Consider the following 14,356-nt stretch of genomic DNA (forward strand, 5'->3'; position numbering starts at 1 on the left):
GAATGTGTATTGAATACCCGTAGACCACTTTCCATCGGTTTAATATTTCTTTATCAGTTAAGGAAAGAGTTCGCTAAACCAAATGAAGCAATGAAGTAACCACAGTGACTTGAGATGTTGGACTTAGCCTAGGTAGAGGTATGGCGCTCTTCCTATGCCTTCCACTAGTTTTCCTTGATGGAAGATTTAGGAATTTGATATTATGTATGAATAGGATAATTATTTATTTTATGATAATATGATGATGCTACTATATAAATGATACTATGCGATGATGATTATTCTTATGAACATGTATTTGGATTATGTTATTAAAGTTGGACATTGGTTGTGTTTTCTTAATGGGACTACTTGATTGAGTAAAGTTATGGGCTTTACTTGGTCATTTCTCTTGTGCACTTGATGAGGAATCGTGAGTAATTATCTTGCTTATTAGTATATGAATAACTCTTATTCATTGTTGTGATGTTATTCCTTAAAGATTAGGTTTTAGTAGATTATGGATTCAAGTATGATGATATGCATATTACTTGTTTGAGTAAGTAAGCATGTTTGGTTACTTGGTATGACTTACTTGATTATGCATAAGATATTTAAAGGGGAAAATAGCATGGTTTAAACGAATTGTGCTTTTTGGCATATTTTGGTGTTATATGTGCATATGTCCTCATACTTTGTACAAGTGGCATACTAACCCCATTTTCATCTTATTTCCCAAACATTTTAGGTCTCGTCCGTTAAAGGCTCATTTGAGATGACTTGAAGAAACCTTGGAAACTCTGTATCGTCCAAGTGGGTAGGTCCTCACATTTCGAGGGCGATGCCAATATCTTGCTTATGGAGATGCTTTGTTTCCTATGACTCTTAAGTTCACTCTACTTTCCTTTAAGTATGATTTGAATAATCCTACATGTGGCTTCTTTACATTAATGTACGACTATGCAAAAATTCCTATGCTCGTTTAGATGGTATGAAATGAGTCAATCATTGAGACTATTTTCTATCTTTTATAAATGTATGTGCAATAAAAGTAGAAGGGTGTGTAACCGTCCTTTACGAAGGGTCTATGTATACTCGATAGAAATATATATTATATGTATGTAGAGTTCTATGTAAATCTCCAAGCATATGTAATGTAAAGTTTTAACTTTTTTCCATATTTTTGACCTATGAATGTAATGATGTAAGACTAAGAGGCTAGTCTTAGTCCTCAAAGGGGACGACGACGCCGGTTACGTCAAGGGGGTAAACACCTATGTGACACCTTCTTTCACAATAAAGTAACATTTCTCCCAATTTTAGCACCAAATTATAATCCTCACATCTCTTGAAAACCTCATCCAAATTAATCAAGCACCGACTAAAGGAGTAGCGAACCACAAAAAAGTCATACATGAATACCTTAATAGTGTACTCAACAATATCAGAAAATATCGACATCATACATTGTTGGAAGGTAGCTGGTGCATTACATAACCCATACGACATCCTTTTGAATGAAAAAGTCCCATATGGACAAAATAACGTGGACTTTGTTTCATCTTCTCGAGTGATAGAGATCTGATTCTAGCCTGAATAGCCATTTAGAAAGCAAACCCAAACCTTCTGTTCAAATTTGTCTAACATCTAATCTATGAAGGTCATGGTGAAATGGTCCTTCTCAGTCTAGGCATTCAACATCTAGTAGTCCATGCAAACTCTCCAACCGGTCAATGGCCACATCAGAACACGCTCATTCCATTCATTAGGTACCATAGTCATCCCACCCATTTTGGCACACACTAAACATGTCACACCCAACTGTTGTCTAATGTAGGACAAATTATTCTAGCATCCAACCACTTGATGATCTTCTTTTTTCACTACTTCTTATATAGGTGAATTCATCCTTCTTTGGTGTTCAATAATAGGAATGTGATCTGGCATGAGTTTTATTTTGTTGAACAAATACTGCAACGGTCCCCGATAATATTTGCAATAGTCCAACGTATAGCTCACTTGAATCTCTTCAACAATGCCACTAAGAAATCTACTTGTTGCCCATTAACCTGTACTGCATTTATCACCGGCAAAGTGTCATCTCTACATTAGAACACATACCTCAAATGAGGTTGTAGGGACTTAAGATCTAGTTTTGGAGACTCCACAATACATGATCTAGCAAGTAGAGACTCGTGATGCTTCATATCCAACTCCAATTTCTTTTGCTTAGACCGAAAATTGTTTTGTTAAAGTGCAGCCGCCAGAGCATCATATTTTTCAATACCATTACCGTCAAAATTCATGATGACCGCTACTAGTGCCTCAAAACCTAGTCGCTCTTGAATTCTCACTTTTGATGAACTCTCAACTTTGTAGTATATAGCACGTACCTTTTTGACCTCATCACTCTGCTTCATGGACCAATAGATACTGAAAGTTGCTTCCTTATGTTTCAACCTAAATTTCTGCCCTTTTACAATATCGAGTAGTTTACACCCAGTTGCATGGATGTAAATATCCTAAAAAAAGTGATATGCTAAGTAATGCCTAATATGTCTAGAATGCCTACGATTAGAACGGGTTCACACGGATTGATGCGCGTAGAACCAGACCTCTTAACCCTTGCGACATCAAAGAAAACTAAGGGAGTTATTTAATCTAGGAAAGGTTTGGTCCATCCATGTAGGGCTCCCGAATATGAAGATTTACTCGGATCAGTCATTACCGGACTTAAAAAGGGAAAATCATAAGTTTGGAGGGTCTATGGGTAAGTTTCAAGACAAAGAGTAGTATCGTAATTACCCTAAATATGTAATTAATCATTTAATTAATAAAGTGTAGGGGCATTTTGGGGACAGAGGGCCAAAAATTGGCCATTGAGTGAAGTCTTGCTCCATCCGGGTTCGAACCTAGGTGGATGCAGTGATTTAAATTGTTTTTATTTAAAATTGGTAAAATAACTCAATGAATTAATATTTTTTAGCTTATTTAGTTAAAAGGAAAACCAGATTTTTTTTTGAGTTGAAAGAGTCCAAGTTTGACTAAGTCCATACCTAACGCTAAATTACCTTGCACGTTCACTCTGTCACGTCTATACTTCACTTTCACGATCATTCTCTCTTGTTTTTCATATTTCTCTGCCAATAAAAAATACTAAAGCATAAAAATTATTAATGTTCTTCACACTTGAAAAAATTACACGAAATTTTAAGAAAAATAAGCTAATCAAAAACGTTAGGCAAAAAGGAGGATTATTCCGTTGATTTGGTGTTCAAGTTGAGGGGGTTTAGACGTGAGTTTTGGAGAATGTTTTGGGCAGAAAGTCAAGGTTTTTAATAAATAAAAAGTATGGGTTTTCGTACTTTTGGTCCCTTCCCCAAGATACCCTTCAGACTCAGATAATTCTATTTCAAAACTAGGATTGTTCCCCATTACATGTTCCCTGTCAATAGCTCCCAATGATCTTAGGTTGGTATGTTTGCTGGTAGAATCTAGGGATACTGTGTGTATTGTGATGATCTCGTTTCAAATATGTATTTGTGATTATGTGCTTATATTTTAATGTTTTTTTTCAAATTATGAATGTAGGCATGAATATATGTGTGCAAGGTTGTGACCATGACTTTGAGCCTCTTTGTTAGCATCCTAATTACATATAAGCACTTCTATTTTATGTGCAATTAGATATTCCTAAGACTTGATATTTCACATTGTTGAAATGCTGTAAATTATAGTTAAAACAAATCACCAATTCATTCCTCTAACTTGTTCAAAGAACCCTAATGAATGACCAAGAAAAAAAATTCTAAAATGACCTGTAAAATGATGTATAAAATCGTGGAATAAACTTCCCGAATTAGGAAATAGGTTGTAGATAGTTTCTGGAATTTTGAACGTCAAAAAAAAGGAGGCTTGCAGGGATCGAACCCAATACCTCACTAAGGCTTACGTTAATAAATATTTAAAAAATGCGCTAGGCGATGCTCGAACTGGGGCTGTGTTTTGCGAATTTTGCATGAAAATGGGGACTAATAAAATGTTGTTGTGGGGCTTTGATCTCATGACATGAAACACCCCAACATTATAAAAATTAAAAAATATATATATGGGGTCGTGGGGAATCGATACGACGGCCCTTTGAAACTGAAAACGAAAATTAATAACAAAAGAAAATGGGGGTTGTGGGGGCTCGATCCCACTACCCTTTGTTCAGTAGCGAAATTGATAGCAAAGGAGAGGGTAACAATTAGAAAATATATATATGTATATGAGTGTCGAGGGGAATTGATCACACACCCTCAGGAAGCTTCCAATAACAAAAAGTGAAGCGAAGAAAGAAAAAATATACTTATGGTAGAATTGGGGATCGAACCTAGATGCCAAAGCCAAAGGACACAAATATCCAATTTAAGGAAAATGGCTAAGGGTTTTTCAAGTGATTCAAAATCGGATTCTTTTTCCCAAATTCTGTATTGATACATATGTCATACGTGAATAAATGTTCAAAAATAATGTTGCCAACATAGATTAAAATAGAGATCTTGGAACACTTATAAGATGTATAAGACTTGTACCACACAATCTTAGGAAGATATGAATCACTTAAACGAACTATGAATGAAGCATCATGGCTTGTATGTATAGAGCCATAAGTCTAGCGTACATTTAAAGTAAGGGAATCTAAGTTCTATGTAACGAAATGATTCACCCCTATAAGGGTCAAGTAAGAGTGTTAAACACATTAAATGGACAAATGCATTGGCATACGATTAAATGAGCATTCACATGAAGGGGTGAGTAATTACGAAAATCAAATGCGATGTACTGAATGAGGAGACAATATGATAAGAGGCTAATATGAAAGATGAGAGCAATCTCAAATGATCCTTCGTAAATGTTACCAAAATGTACTCACCTATGAAAGTGTAACGTTAATAAAGAGACCAGTCTCTATGAACACTCTAATGAAAGTATAGAAGTTAATGAATACTTAATACTAATGATGAGATGAGAAATCATATAATAAGCTATGATGTCCTTATACTAGAATCAAGCGTCCATGATGTATGAGTTGAATGTAATGGAACTTTATACTGAGCACTGATAGGCTAGCTTTGAGAAGTGTTGCCTTCCTTCGTGAAAGGCGGAGGTTCACGTAACTCTCATTAGATGAGACTGTCCGAAATGCCGGGTATGGGTCTCATTATATCTCCTAGTCTTAGAGCCTACACTGCCAATATAGGGATCTATCAGGGTTCAATCCACTATATACACTAGCATGTTTTGGGTTACTTTGGCCGGTGATTCCACCTCTTTTCGGTGTGGGGCAGACACTGGAATTCATGATGCTCACATGATCAATGTCGGTTAAAGTTAATGTTCACAATAAAGGAATGAGTTCAGCCTCAAATGATGCACATAATGAAATGAGTGATACCAAAGGGTATAGGATTGGATAATCAAGAGGTTATCTAGACTTAAGTTATGACACTAGGTCATTGTGGATAATTTCACAACGAACTCGTTGAATATTTTTAAATTTATCCTAAATATAACTAGTGAATACACTAGCTTATGAATGTACGAAGTGAAGTATGTATGAATGAATGAAGCAGACTCTGTGTTTGCTGAAGAAGTCTCCCTAGTTTTGGTCCATATATTGAGCCCTCATTATTGGGAAGTCTTGATGTTCAAGTCCATTATTAAAATGTTTCGCAGCATATGAACGAATGATATGAAAAATGTTATGTGCTATGTGCAATATGATATGTTCTATGTGTAAAATGTTATGTACTATGTGCAATATGTTAAATATGATGATGGATGTTACTCGCATGGCATGACTTTCCTAATCCAATTTTCCAAGTCCACTTACTTGACCTTCCACAAATCATGTCGTTAGGAAAGAGCTATTCTCACACATGCATGTACTTGGTGTGTGCTTTCATATACCCATACTTAGTACAAGTGTGTACTAATCCCATACAATATCTACTTTTAGGTGAAGACACTGGTAGACGTTAGAGCTTACCGTACTACGTTGCAGCTATCCGAATGTGGAGCTTACATTCGGACTTGGTAGGCCGTCATGATTTCGAGGATGTCTACCATTATTATCTAGCTTAGATGTAGGTTTTAGCTCGTAGAGCATGTCCCTCTAGTGTTTCATTTTCCATTTCATTTCAGACTTTGTATTGGTGTCGTTTTGGCAAGAATACGTTTAATAAAATGATGAACTACTTCTCTAATTTGATTATCTCTATATTATATGGTTGATTTGTGAACGCCTATGATGTTAAGTATAATATGCTTCGCATTGAATAAGAAAACAAAAAGTTCAAAATTTTAGCTAAAATTAATCTAGATGAAGTATGACGTATGTATGCTTGTCTGCGACCTTGGAGAGGTCGACGAAACTGCTCTCGTCTAGATTCTAAATTCCAATCGTGAAAATGGAATTGTCTACCAAGAATAATGTGAACCTCTAAATCAACCTCACAATCAAGAATCACAAAAGCAATCGTAAAGATGAATGACACCACTTTCACAAGCACATATTGGAGTATACATATGGGCCTCTTCTTAGTTCGATAGGCCATCAGCAACTACATCGTAGTATTCTTTGGGTTTCCCAAAACCCAACTTCTTATAAACGGACAATGACATCATATTTATGATCATTCCATGATTACGCAATGCCTTATCAAAGTGTAGCAACTCTATTGTGTAAAGAATATGGATGGCCCCGAATACTCTTTCTTTTTCTCAAGAGACCGTGTAGCAATAGCAGTATAATGTTGTGTTGTGGCACCATCCTCAAAACTCACCGAACACTTTTTTTTCACCATGTCCTTCATTAACTTAACACAATCGAGCATTTGCTCCAAAGCCTCTATAAACTAGACATTGATAGAATGTTGTTCCAACATAGTGATAAATCACTAATATTTAGCATCTTCCATTTTCTTCACTTATCTCTATGTGAACGGTTAAGAGGTCTAGGGATGGGGACAATATTCAGAGATAAATATCTTTTTTTGTTGTTACATCCCCCTTCTCTCCACTATCTTCTTCTACATAATTTTCTTGACTCGCATCACCTTCTACTTCAAATTACATAGGTGGATCAATGGTCTCCTTACATCCTCGAGTTGTGACTTCCACGCAATGCCCATCATTCTTTGGATACTAGATAGTGTTTCTTCGGAGTGGTCAGGTTTGCATGGGTTGCTTAAGATGATTTATCGAGACCACATGTGCATCCACCTTTTTTCCAAGTACAGATAAGTTATTTATCATCTACTCTATACAATAATTCATAACCTCTTACCTCCTTACAATCTTCAGCAGAATATCCTCAACCCGCGCCAAACTACGGCCACCGTCCCTCATGCAGCTTCCCGATATTGGGGTGGAAGAGATGGACCACCCCGTTCATACCTGTTACCATAGCTGTTCAAGTTGAAGTTGTTTTCACAATTATAGTTCCCATATCGTACATATTTACCCTCTCGGTTTTAATTACCATACTTATGACCTTGGTTTCCTAAATCATGGTACCAAATATCCTGAATAGAACCTTGGGCGTTTGAACTGAAACCCCTCGTCTTATCATTAGATACATATGTATCCTCTTCATAGTAATACTCATCATGCAGTGGTGGTTGTTTAGAAAAATAAATACCCACATTTACTTTCTTTGCGCCTCCGCTCATATGCTTAAAGACCGACCCTATTAAGTTCTCATCTGTGCCATTTATTCTTGAATCGCATCCGTAGTCGAGTTGTTTGTCGCCTGTACCACGAAGGTGTTTCTCCAGTTTCGTACTTTCGAGTGCTCCAAGCTTTATTATTGTGAGATATCTTCTATAACCTCTTTACAATCTCAACATATGTGCATTACCATAGGATCAATCCGACATAGTATCGACCCTTCTTTGTTGTGGACATATTGACCTTTATAATAAAGTACTCCTTCAGTGACTCATTATCAATGAGGTGATTCGTGACACTCTTCATGTACGCAGTAAATTTGTGCCAAGAGCTACTCAACGACTCACCGGTTAATGCTACAAAATTATTCACTTTGTCCTTATGGTTGAGCTTCTTGTAAACTTGATAGTACCTTGCTAAGAACACGTCTCTCAGCTAATCCTAAGTATGGATAGAATTGTAGGGTACCTCAGTGAACCAAATAGAAATATCTCCTGTCACTAATAAAGGAAACACTCACAGTCCGATGACATCTATATCTAGGTCTGGCCTACCTAAACAACTTTTGCACACAACCCTCAGCTTATCTATAAGATCATGTGGTTCTTCCGATGACAGTCCCAAAAATAGGCCACTCATGCTAAGCATCTGTATCAAGCTACTCCTCCCCTTGAATGTGTGGACAGGGGGTAGCGTGGGTCAGAGAAGAGGTTCATCATAGTCTGCAATGTTCACATTACCGCTGTAGTAGTCGTGATATTATGGGTCAGCTGGAGGTTACACCCACAAGGAATCAACTAACTTATTTTGAATGTGTGTCTTGTTGTGTTCATCAACTTATAATGGAGGTTGATGTCCTGCTACATCACCTAGATTCCTTCTTTTAAAGGAACCCCTACGTTGTCTATTCTTCTCAATATTCTATTCAGTTTGAGATCGTTTGGAGTGAGTGGTTCGCTTCATCTCCGTGTACTTGGCATACACAAAATCTAGACCTGAGAGAAACAAAAACAAATAGAAAACGTAAAATTAGGAAATAGCAGATAAAATTTCAGTAATGTAATGAAAATTAATCTAAAATCCAGATTCCTTGGCAGCGGTGCCAAAAAATTGATAAGCTCAAGTTACACATCCCTAAAGAAGTATAAGCAATCTTTATCAGGTAAAGAACCCAACTAGTAGGTAGGGGTTGATCCCCAGAGGAGAATGGTTTAGACTTAACTTTAACCCACAATTATATTTGTTTAGTAAATGTCATTCCAAAATAAATAAGTAAAATGGTTGAGGTTTCACAAATAAAATTCCAATAATTTAGTTAACATGTAAACAAAAGTAGGATTTGGTTGTTACCAAGATGAGAGAGTAACTATGGTATATGGGTTCCCCACATGTTTATAACGGAGTATTCCTAGCAATAGCAATCCTTTCCTTATGTATTACATGCAAAGAGATAACTTAGGTTTCTCTAAATCCTTGGTTCAGCATCTAGAGAATTTCACCCTGCACCTTGGTCCGGCTACGTGTGTATAATTTACTACCCTTACCATTACCTCATATTAGACATCATAATCGATGTATGCTTCATTATAACTTCGCACCAATGGACACTAGCCTATTAGATAGTATCACACTAAATCGATGTTGATAATTGTTTTCTTGTTAACAACCTCCTTTGTCCAGAATGTAGCAATAAGGCGAGTTCTAACGTTGGCCACAATAAAAATGACTTCTAAATTAAAGAATTATGAATGCATGCAAAACGCTATTCAAGAATTGCTTATTACTAGGATTACTTTGTTATTAACCCATGGTTCCTACAAACCTACTGGTGGATTTAGTTAGCCGTGCTAGCAAGATCAAAATACATAGTTCTAGATGAAGAAGTACTGAAATTACATCACAAGAAGAATAAACCCTTAAATCCAACATAGAATTGCAAGAAAAATCCTTCAAAACAATTATGAAAAATCAATTAATTGTCAAAGTTGCAAAATCAATCTCCAATACACTAAGTAGAACAAAAGTAATAGTAGTTAGCCCAAAAAGTGAGGTTTTAATATGCTACATATAGATAACAAAGTCTTAAAAATAAAGGAATTGAAATAAGGAAAGATTTGTTCAAGTAAGAGTCTTCAATCGACGAACAAACTGAAGGACCGTCGATCCATTGACGTTCTGTAGGCTTTCTTCGACAGTCAGGACATAGAAATTTTTTTGTTTTTCGGGTAGAACCCTCTACGAATCAAATGATGGACCAATAGTACGGTCCATAAATCCATATACGGACTGTCAATGCTCCTACATAGCTCATTATTTAGATTCTTCCAAAATAGGGTACTGGAACCTTCTCTGAACTAAATGACGGTTGCCCCATACTGTCTGTCGATAAATCAACATACCATCATTGAATCTCGCGGTTCCACACTTAGTTAGACTTTCCTTATTTTCCATCAACGTGAATATCTTCTCATCATGATCACACCTACGATCCGTCGATTGAACAAAGGACTGTCGATTTTCTGCATAGGCCTAGTTCTGCAATATTTTCAGTTATTTTATTTTACTTCCACTTGAACATCGTTCCTACAAAAAAAAGACACAAAACATATTAAAACAAATACACAAATACTTTTTACACACATAACTTTTAAGTGATAAGAATTAGAAAACCCGTGAAATCACGACATATCAAATCAATCCGCGGTTCGCCTTATGTCCCTATCTCTCCCTTAATTACATGATATATTAATTTTAGTTTTTGTAATTTTAGGTGGGATGTTTCATTCAGCCGAATGTATTCGGAGTCTCGCCGAAAGGAATCTTTTTTGCACCCTTGTATACTCTGTGCACTTCACACGGCGAGGTTGTGAAATTTTCCAACTAGTTTAGTGAAGTGATTCTGCATAGTAAACTTCAACGATTTTGTTTTAATAATTAATAACTTTTTCACAAAGCATAGAAGTTATGGCTAGATAAAAATTAGAAGGGATAAATATGCCACCAAAACACATAAGCGTGGAAAATTTGAGAAGAGTATAAGGAAAGCAAAAAGCAAGAAGAAAGAAGGAAGTTCCAGTAGGAGAATCCCTATGGAACCTAATGTCTTTCATGAGCTCGAGGGTCCATTAATACATTATATTCCTTTTGAGAGGATGAATATGTCGACAATATCATCAAACAAAATTTTTTTGGAGAAGCTGAGGTCGAGGTAGCAAAACTCATGAAACCTAGAAGCAAAAGGATGCATCTCTGAGTTCTAGATTATATTCTTGATAATTTGATAATTTGCATTTGAGGACAAATATCCTTTGATTGTTGTAGGGTGAGGCCCACCTTGTGTGCCACTATTATTATTTGATGCTTTTTGAATTTTTTGGTAGTTTTACTTTAAATTGTGTTTTATATTGTTTTTGTAAATGTTTGATCTTGTGGATCCCTTTCGTTTAAATTGCTAATATATTGACCCTACTAAATAATATTTACCCTTTTTGCCACATCTTGCTTGTACTTGAAATGTGGCTATTATTAGGAAAACTCAAGTATTAGTTTGATAAATACCAACGACTTGAATAATGCTTGAAACTGAACAAACATGAAGTTGTGGGTACAATGAGGCAAAATGAAGGTGCATAGACAATACGTGAACTTTTGGTTCTCATTGTGATTAGAAATTTTACAAATCTAGAAGACGAGGCATTTTCTTGACTACGGCCAGTAGGTTGATGGGCGTCAATTGCCCTGTTTCGGCAGCTCGGTTGCCAAGTCTTTGGTCCTTTTCTAGGGGCCCTTGTGGGTACTATGTGGAGTCGTACCGGTAAGTTGAACCCATGAACATGGTATTCTTTTAATTAGTATTATCCCATATTTATTTTAACTGAAACCAAAACGTAAAACTCGCTAAAACACATGAGGAGACACAAGAACTTTCTAAGGCATACCTTATGAACATCATCGACGTTCTTGGACGTTTCACCTCAACAAATCATCGAACTTTAGACACTGCCTCAAAACATCATTATTGAACATTTATTGAGAAAATTTACTCACGACACACATGCGAAGATCTAGTTCTACCTAGTTCAATTTAGGATTTTACATTCTCCCCCACTTGGATTAACATTTATCCTAGAATAATACTAAACACTTTAACGATATGAATGACTCAAGTAGAAGAATTTCACACATATCATCATATTCATAATATTCATAGTCAATTCACCAAATATACAAGGAACACCAACTACACAATCTTTAGGCACTCTACGCAATATAGATAATTTTGAAAAATTTCCCCAATTCAAAGTGCACACGTTCATGGAGGAAATACCTTCTCCAACATTAGAAATACTCATGTACATCATTTCTATACACATAGAAACCATTACTCATGAAAATATGTTATTTGTCAAATTTTGACTTCTTTACAGTGAATATAAAAACCTTAGATGTGAAATATGCTAAAAATTCATTAATTCATATTTCAAGAAACTTTAACATAAAAGCATGAAACATGAGAGAAAAAATCATACTAACTCACATTATAACATGACAAAACAACTTTGAAATAATTAAGCAATATCATTAGCTATACCTTCACATGATAATAGGTTAACCACCAATCTCATAATGTAATCATGATATCATCAAGAGCATGCAAAACATTATACCATCAAAAACACTCATAATATAAGGAGAAATGCAACTCATACTACTATGAAATAGTCTTAATCATTATTAAACTACCAAGGATTTAGGTCTAATATTTTAGTAAGAATAGACGAAAAGATAAGGATATCAACTACTTTCTACTCAACTCATTTTCCCCCTCATAGGGTAAAGCCATTGTCAAGGTCCCATATTTCAAAGTACCACTATGACTCTTACAAGATAGGAACTCATAATACCCTTAACCCATGCACATCAAGACTAAAAATCAACCTTACAAGTCAAGCATAACACCCTTCTCTTAGGATTCAATCTACGACAACACCCTTAAGGATCACCTCATTTACTTCTTAGGCACCTCATAACTCAAACTCATTAAATAAAATCCCTTCTTTCTCACAACTTTACCACATTCTTTCAACACTTCTCAAATTTACACCTTAGTTCTTCTACTATTATTGTACATATGAACAACATAACTCATTTTCCTCCGAAAAGGACTTATTCAACCATTTTAACTGTTAACATGTTTAGAACTACAGCACTATGCAATTTAACATCACAATACTTCCAATCTCATAATCGCACATATCCATAAATGGCATCACCTGACAATCCTCGGAACTCACCTTTACATCTACTCTTCCAGCAACAAAACCATTATAAGCATCAAAACTCACATTTCTCTCCCTAAAAAGTAGAATCATCTCCCCTTCTAAGAAATCACATCTAGTAGACCACCTGAAAAGGGAAAAGAAGAGAGATACCTTATGAAGTTAAGTTTTATGGTACTATACAAGAGTAATTAAGAAAGAAAAAATGTATCGACTTATAGACTATCACCCATGGTTGTGTCGCAACTCACATCGATCAACAAGACTCTACTTGACATAGATAGTGAGACTTTAGACCCTAAATTATTTCCCATAAACATATGCTATGGTACAAAAATTTCCCGACCCGAAAGTACCCCCTAGAAGATAGAGTAACCCTTAGGTCAGACAATTGCTTACTTGACCCTTCGGGGGTCTTGTACTAGCCTACTAGTTATCATTCATTGCATAGTACATGAAAAGTAGTTTAAAAATAAAACTTTTCACGATATTTATAATAATAAAAAAATATATTTCACAAATACTAAAAAGTAGTCTCTACTTAACAAGCCATCTTAAAGACACAACATAAATATATTAGGGACACAACCCTTTACATTGAAAGAAAATACATAATAAGTCTTGATAATAGAAACTATGATACATAGACTATGTCCTCGAATATATGAGGACATAGCGAGTCTTAAGAGAGTCCATATCAAAGCTTTGCCTTCAAGACTTCTTATTGCCGCCAAGCTGTACTTACAGAGTATAGAAAAGTAGGGGATTAGTACAAAGAATTTACTGAGTATGACATATGCAAAAACATTCAAAAAGGGACATTTTGTATAAATACAACTTTCATGAATATAGAATTAAAATAGTATAAGAATCATCATTTTATCACATAAATTAGAACTCCCATGATTTTAGAACCAAAACATAATTTTACAAAAAACCCAAGTGACTTTACAATGAACACAATGACACAACAGTGACCACATTCATACAAAACACAGCGAACTCACTTCCTTTGAAGTTTCCCTAATGAAATTATCGTACGATTCACTAAGTTAATACATGAAGGAACCTCCCATACACAACCTTTAATACACACCCAAGTGACGCTTAAGACTACCAACCATAGGCTTATCTCGCACGGGAAACAAATCCACACTCTATAACTAGACATTAGAAGAAAATTCATGCGTTAAGAACTTCATATAAGTTTCCTTCCCCAAGTAGAATTAAAAGTTATACAAAGTGCAATCTTAGAATAGATCCCATTCTACTACTCCTACTTTGTTCTCCTTGAGGACTCCATGAGTTTAGGTTCACCACATTCACTATTCATAAATTTCATTATACATGTCATCACTTTAACATGCTTTCTTTACATTAGA

This window comes from Solanum pennellii, chromosome 4 (assembly GCF_001406875.1).
Source record: "Solanum pennellii chromosome 4, SPENNV200".
NCBI classification, from domain to species: Eukaryota; Viridiplantae; Streptophyta; class Magnoliopsida; order Solanales; family Solanaceae; genus Solanum; species Solanum pennellii.